The sequence below is a fragment of the Rhinopithecus roxellana genome, chromosome 15 (genome assembly GCF_007565055.1).
Source record: "Rhinopithecus roxellana isolate Shanxi Qingling chromosome 15, ASM756505v1, whole genome shotgun sequence".
NCBI lineage: Eukaryota > Metazoa > Chordata > Mammalia > Primates > Cercopithecidae > Rhinopithecus > Rhinopithecus roxellana.
In genome coordinates, this window is record NC_044563.1 from 61,383,852 (window position 1) to 61,391,976 (window position 8,125).

Below are 8,125 nucleotides of genomic sequence, written 5' to 3' on the forward strand. Positions count from 1 at the left end.
TTTTTCCCTCTCCCTGTGTCTGTTGCAATCACTATTCGACTTTCTGTTTCTATGAGTTTGGCTAAGAGATACTTCCCATATAAGTGGAATCATGAAGTATTTCATTTCAGGTTCATCCATGTTGTAGCATGTGTCAGAATATTACTGCTTTCAAGGTTGAATAGTATTCTATTACATGCATGTCTTGTGCTTTCTTTATCCATTCATTTGTTGATGGATATTTAGGTTGTTTCCATGTGTTGGCTATTGTGATTAATTCTGCAATGAACATGGAAGCGTAGATATTTCTTTGACTATTTATTTCCTTTGGATATATACTCAGAGTGGATGTGCTGTTTTTCACAGTGGTTGCATGATTTGACATTCTCACCAACTGTGTGCAATAGGTCCAGTTTCTTCTCATTCTTGTCAACACTTGCTATCATTTTTTATAATAAGTATTTTCATAGCTATGAGGTTATATCTTACTGTGATTTTGATGATTTTCATTCACATTTATGTGATAATTAGAAATGTTGAGCATCTTTTTATATTTGTTGGCCATTTGTATGTTTTCTTTGGAGAAATCTCTATTCAAGTCCTTTCTCGATTTTTTTTTTTTTTTTTTTTTTTTGAGACAGAGTCTCCCTCTCACCCAGGCTGGAGTGCAGTGGGTGATCTCGGCTCACTGCAAGCTCCGCCTCCCGGGTTCAGGCCATTCTCCTGCCTCAGCCTCCGGAGTAGCTGGGGCCACAGGCACTCACCACCATGCCTGGCTAATTTTTTGTATTTTTAGTAGAGACAGGGTTTCACCGTGTTAGCCAGGATGGTCTCGATCTCCTGACCTCGTGATCCGCCCACCTCGGCCTCCCAAAGTGCTGGGATTACAGGCATGAGCCACCGCGCCTGGCCTTTGTTCATTTTTAAATTGAGTTATTTGTGTTTTTGCTACTGAGTTGTAGGAGTTCCTTATATATTTTGAATATTAACCCCTAATCAGATATATGGTTTGCAAATTGGGCTTATTTACTATAATAAAAAGAACATTAAATGAGAAGTTGCTTCCTCATTTTTAAAATAAAGAGTGTATGATCTTAAGGTCATTATTTGCTCTCCACTTCAACTGGGAAAATAAATGTTTTTATCACTAGGTTCAAATTTGAGCAAAGTCCTTGTCTCAAAGATAAGTATCAGATTATTGAGAAAACTGTTTTCCTCCTATGTTAAATATGTTCTTATGGTTGCATTTAACTTATAATTTGAGGGGGCCACATATCAGAAATCACACATATCTGGAAATATTAAGCACTGGGGTTTATCACTATTTTCAGAAGCAGTTCATTCATTTATTCAACAGATACTTTTAGATGCTGTTGTGCTAGCCATTTTTTCTGGCTCTGAGATCATAGGTCTGAGGAAAAATGGTCCTTGTATTTTCCTGGGAGTCATTTTTACCTTAGTGCCACGCCTCCTCAATTTCGTTAGAGGATGCTTCTTCTGGTCTTTTCTTTAAATACTGCTGTTCCCCAGCACTCTGTCTTCAGACTTCATTTCCTTTAGATTTATTGCCCTACGATATTTGTCACTGATCCTGTGACTTCAACCATAGACATTAGTTTCACAACTCTCAAGCTCCATTATCAGGGCAGGAGTTCCTTAGGATGTGGAAGTTGGTTCATGTCTCGATTCTTGTATGTAAAGTCTCAGGTGAAAAAGTGAAGCTTATCTTCCAACTGAGATCTAAGGGTTGACTCGAAAATCCATATATTTTGTTTTGTCTTGCATTGCCTCTCAATTCAGAATTTCCAGCATATATATATATTTTAGTGAGAACTCAAAGAGCCTTCCTGTATTGAACATTTTTCCTTCTTCTCAAATACCTAGAGAAATGCCCTCTTGAACGCACTTTCTGTAACCAATTATTCTTACTGATGTCTAAGTTCCTGTCTATTCATTCAGGGGATTGCAATGAAGATAACCAAGTTAACTTACACTCAAATATTTTCTTTCTAGAGTCATGTACAGACCTTCTTAAAGTAGCAAGTCTGATTCTAATGCACACACTAACACTGTAGGTATTTAAATTTTTTTGAGTAAATACATGCATGAGTGAGTGAAAGGGGAACATAGATACGTTAATAACCAAACATTCTTTCTGTAGATAAAAAACAGTGTCAGAAAACTTAAGACCAGAAGCAATATACAGAAACTTTTTCAATCCTACAGATTTATGGATCTAGGTGAGCAAACACTTAGATATCCAGAGAAAACCTCTTTCCCCCAGCCAATCTGTTCTCAATACCCTTTTGCAGAAATGGAAAATCAAGAAACTTGCTCAGATAAATACTCCAGTTATTATCCATGACTTTCCAATGAGTTCCTTTGTTCTTGTTAAGGTTATTTAAGCCATCTTTTTTTTCAGGCAAAATTTCATTTGAACATAATCAACTTCTCAATTATTACCTGTATAAAGAAACTTTTTTTCTACTATCACCCACTGTGGTCCATTTAGATTTAATTGTTTCTTTCCTGGTACTTAGTTTTATGTATTTGTTTTTTCACTTAGCAGCTGTTGTGTATTTATTTGATCAGGAGTATTTTACTAGAAAATGTTTAATATTATCTTGTCATCTTACTTTCATTGGGTCACATGGACTTATAAACTTTAATGCACCTTAGGGTTTTTGCCTCAGAAACTGAGAAGTAAAGAAAAGCAGGGTGAATTTCCTGTTGTGCTCCTTATGGTTGCCCAGAAATTTCCTGTCTGCCCATGTACATACAGTCATAGAACTGAAAATATTTTCTATTATTGAATCTAATCCCCTGTTTTATATATGTATGTATAAATATCCTGAAGCCTAGATGGAGTGTAATGGGAATCTTGCTAAAAACCAGGTTTCTTTACACAATTTAGTGTCTGTGTCCTCTCCTAGTTCATTCAAGAACACATCTAAGAAAACAGTAAGTGGCTATGTATTTTCACTGAAGAATAGGACGTGGTTCTCTAGTGATCGTAAATTGTATGGTGTATAGAAGAGAGTGAAAATACTTTTCTTCTCCATTATTACAGGACATGGTTCTTTTCCTCGAAGGCATCTGCTTCTTCACTCATCATGCCATCCTTCAACCAGAGCATTTTCCACCCTGCAGTCTTCTTCCTTACTGGCATCCCTGGCCTTGAAACCTTTCAGACCTGGACCTCTATCCCATTCTGTTGTCTCTATGTCATTGCTATCTCTGGAAATGGCATGATCCTGTTTGTCATCATCACTGAGTCGAGCCTCCATGAACCCATGTACTATTTTCTCTCCATGCTATCCTTCATGGACCTAGGTCTGTGTCTTTCTACATTGATCACCATGCTGGGTATTTTCTGGTTCAATGCTCGAGAAATCTGATGCCTGCATTGGCCAAATGTTCTTTATCCATGGCTTCACATTCAAGGAGTCCTCAGTACTTTTGGCAATGGCCTTTGACTGCTTCATTGCCATCTGTAACCACTGAGATATGCCACAATCTTAACCAATTCACGGATTATTAAAGTGGGCTTTGCAATTGTTCTTAGGGGGACAACAGCTCTAGTGCCTCTACTCCTGCTCCTTAAGTGCCTCTCCTGCCGTAGTCATGTGCTCCACCATTCCTACTGCTTCCACCCTGATGTGATGAAGCTCTCATGCACAGACACATGGATCAACAGTGCGTTTGGCCTGGCCATTGTTATCTCTACTGCTGGCTTGGACTCCGTCTTGATTCTCCTCTCCTATGCTCTGATCATCCACTCTGTGCTCTGAATTGCCTCCCCAGAGGAGCGGAAAAAGGCTTTTGGTACCTGTGTCTCTCACACCAGTGCAGTTGCCATCTTCTACATCCCCATGATCAGTTTGTTACTAGCGCACAGATTTGGAAAGCATGCCCCTCCTCTTGTGCACACGCTTATTGCCAATGTTTATCTGCTTATCCCTCCTGTAATGAATCCCATAATCTACAGTGTAAAGACAAAGCAAATTCACAAGACTGTGCTCAAAATATTTCTCTCTAAGCTAATTTAGGGAAGTTTGAGTGTACTCCTTCTTTACCAAGACTTCCCTGACCCATGTTTGATCATTCAGTACTGTGAGTTACTGTTGTTTATTGAAAAAGCTGGTTTCAACATGCTTTCTCTCTATTCTGATGATCCACTAACTTACTATTTACACAATTCTAAATGATGGGTTATTTGAGGGCAGAGATTATGCCGGTACATCTGATCCTGTCATGAATGCTGAACCTAGCACAGTATAGGACCACAGTTAAAACATGTCTGAAAGCATGCACAAGTAAAGTCATACTTGGAGTTTAGGCAGTCTCACCACCTCTAGAGTATGTAGCTATTCAAGGTAGGTCTCATATAACATAGATCAGTAGGCAAAGTCTAGTCTAGGTTTTAGTAATTATTACAGTTTATTTGTAATAATTCATTATTCCACCAGACAGATTGTAAATGGCTGAAGAATATGAATAAGAACAATAAGCAAGAAGTATGAATAAAAGGACTACTTTCCTAATTCTTAAAAGAGTATTTGAGGTCACTTTGGTAAACGCATTTGTATTTTAATAGTAAAATATCTGGGGGTCCATTGTCTAAATATATGTCTAAAGAAGAAAAATGGGCAAGGATGTAAAGATATATTGTGATGTTCAACACATCATTCATTATACATTGCAATGAAAATGTGGAAACTGCTTAAACAATTACTTTAGGGTACTGACTAAATAAAATATAAACTATAATGCAACAAGTTAAATACCGATACAAACATAAATTACATTTTGTTAAAAAAAGATAGGTTAGTATGCAAAGTACTTACTATTGTGTATATATTTCATGTGAATATGTGTACATGCATATTAAAAAGTATAAATAAACATATCCCAAACATTAAAACAGCTTATATTTGATAGCTGGATATTGTTTTGTTGACATATTCTTTATACTTTCCTGCATTTTATAAATGTTCAATAATGAGGGTTTCTTTTTCTTTTTAGATAATGAAGTAATTTCCACTTAACACCTTTCCACAAAACAAAACTTTTTTAGTTCTTCATCTTCCATAAGATCTTCATTCCAATGGGTCTTCACAGATCCGACCTCATACAACCCACTGAATACGCTCATTAGATGACATCCACTTTCTACTTGCATCTATCTCTTTTCTCAATGTGGTCCAGCATCTGTGCATCCAAACCACTTGACACTTGTTTTCAAAGTGCAGATTCCTCAATTCTGCTCCAGAACTACTTAAACAGAAGTGCTTGAGATGGAGCCCACAAATTTGCACTTTAACAAGACATTTATGGAATATCATGTATGACAGAGTAACAGTTTTCTGGGGTCTATCCACTTTGATGAATTATGTATATTCCTGAAAAACACCAGGAATATATTGCCTCTCAGTCTTTGATTATTTTGCTCTCTCTGACTGAAATACCCACCTCCTTCTTTTCCTGATTGTTCCATTTACTATTCTTTCAGGTGCTGTTAATAAATCTTTGTCTTATAGTTAGTCAGATTTCTCTTCCCCTACTGACCTGAAGCTTTTTGAAAATGGGCATTGGACTTTGGGGATTGATGTATCTTGCACAGATACAAGCACCATGCTTTATTAATAATAGCTACTTAATGCATGCTTATTGAATTAAATATATTTTTATATAACTTCACATATATACTTACATATTTTGAGCATCTTCATTTTGGCAAACACTGTGGAAGGGAGGTACTAGGGATAAAACAGTGAACAGGGAAGGCACAGGTTTCATTCTTAAGGTCGTTTAAATCTGACTAAACATATCTAAATTAAAACAATATTTTAATGAGTTGTTACTTACAAACTGTGTACAAAACATTATACCATATACTAAGAGTAGTCATAGATGGCAGTCTCTCTTTCTCCCACTAGGAGCCTGAACCAGTGGAAAAACAAGCAGCTTAGGAAATACTTGACTTGATAAGAAAAATATAGCTCCTAGAAATTTACTGTTTAATAGAGAAAATATAATATGCATTCATTTCTAAGCAATACAAGCACAAACATAAATTATTTAAATTTCATATGGATAGGAAAAGTTTTGAAAAGTAATTTTGAAGTTGGGGCAACCACATTTTTGGATGTATCTTAAAATAAATGTACTAAGAATGTTATTGTGAAAGCAACGATTTTGATTCATGCTTTAATAATGTAATTTATGAGGTATCAATTACAGATAATCTTGCATAGTATAGTTATATGTACCTTAATAAAATCCACTTTGAAGTATATTTATTTTCTCTCTTGTAATACTTTATATTTTTTCTTATTTCTAAGTTTTTTTCTTTCAATATTAAAGCTTATACTTCTTATTTTTCCCCGCTATCTATGTTATACTCTGAATTCAACAACATCCGATACTACGGTCTATACGTTTTGCTTTTATTTATAGTCCATCTGAAAAAATGGTTGTTTAAAACTGTCAGAACTAATGCTGAAAATAGTAGTCTGGTTAATCTGAGGTTGACTTGGAAAGAGTGGGAGATGGGGTATTGAGGTTCTGTTTGAGAACGTCTTCTAAATTGACATTTCTATAAACTGATATATCAGAGTTTAGAAGGAAAATGTGATATTTGTACCATTCAGGTTGATATTGAAACCAAGCAGAGAGCTGCAATATATTAGGGATTCTCAAATTAGGTGCCCAGCTTCCTCAGCTGCTTCACGTGGAGCTGTAAAAGTGACGAGTTAACGGGTGCAGCTCACCAAGATGACAGTTGTATACATACGTAACAAACCTGCACGTTGTGCACAGGTACCCTAGAACTTAAAATATAATAAAAATAACAGTAAAATAAATAAATAACAAGAATAAAATGAGTTTTTCTAGGGAAGAGAAAAGATTAAGTTCCATGCTGAGTAATTTGTATTATGTTATTTAGACTCAAATGACTTAGGATGCCTAAAAGATCTTCATGCCTAACATAGATCCTGTCTCCCTATTTAGCTTCATCTCTCCACTACACTGGCACCCAGGGTTCCAAGCGAGCTGAGTCTGCTATTAGTCACCTTCTGTTCTTCCTACGCTCTGTGCTCCATGTCTCCTGACAGACCTGGTTCTGAGTTTCCTGCAGGACAAACACAACTCTTCTGTGCTGTCATCATAAATATTGTAATTGTAATTGTAATCACTGAGTTTTACGTCTGTTTCCACAAGGGGTTCCCTCCAAGGAGCTCTGGAGGGAAAAGACTCTGTTTTATTCTCTGTATTACCAGTATGAAGTCCTAGAATATGAAAGATACTTCAAATGTTCCATGAAAGAATAAATGAAGATTTTTTGGGGGGTTAGAGTGAAGCACAAGCAGAGGGGTTTCTAAAAATATACAAAATTCACCTAAATAATATAGGAGGAAGATAAGTTTATCAGTTGGGTGTGGGAGTGGTATGAAGATGAGGGGCGATCTTGTGGGGTTTTTTTGGAGGGTGTGGTTACTCACAAATTTACTTTTAAGAAAATTTTACATGTACATAAGATCAAAGACCTGTAACAGCAGTCCCTTCATGGAAACTATAAAAGTACATGAAGTGGAAGGAGAAGGAAGCCATGAAGTAGAATGAACCCTTGGGAAGCTTGAGACTCGGGGGACTGCAGAAATCTTCACCAGGAGCTTATTAAGAGCTTTCAGGCATCCTGAGATATGGCTTCTTATATACGCTACCTATTTCCCGGTGGAACACATGCCCAGCTCCTCAGGCCCCTTTATGGAGAACAGTGCGGGAAAGAACATATCCTTATACTTTGTAAGTAAAACTGCTGCATTCAGGAAAAACATTAGACTTTACATGCCTGGTTTCTTTTAAGAATGAGGGAGACTTTATTAACTGCAGAAAGCTCTCGTGGGTGCCTAAGGAAAATTGTGAAAATCTATTTTCTGATATCTGTATTTTCTAGGAACATTCTATTCTGACTGAGGAGGTTTGATTGGTCTATGAGCCATTTGTTTTGCTGCTTAGAGCAGGCTGTTAACGTGTGCATGCAATTTTAAGTTTCCTGGTTAGTTGTGTCACATTTTATAACTGCCACTCAAAGTCCTAAGGTCAACGGCCACTACCACCATCACACACTGCCACTGCCATT

The 8,125-nt window shown here is 36.7% G+C and overlaps 1 pseudogene; it reads left to right on the plus strand.

Annotated features, from left to right (window-relative positions):
- Positions 1 to 2,841: 2,841 nt before the first annotated feature.
- Positions 2,842 to 4,028, plus strand: LOC104665218 (annotated as a pseudogene).
- Positions 4,029 to 8,125: the final 4,097 nt, after the last annotated feature.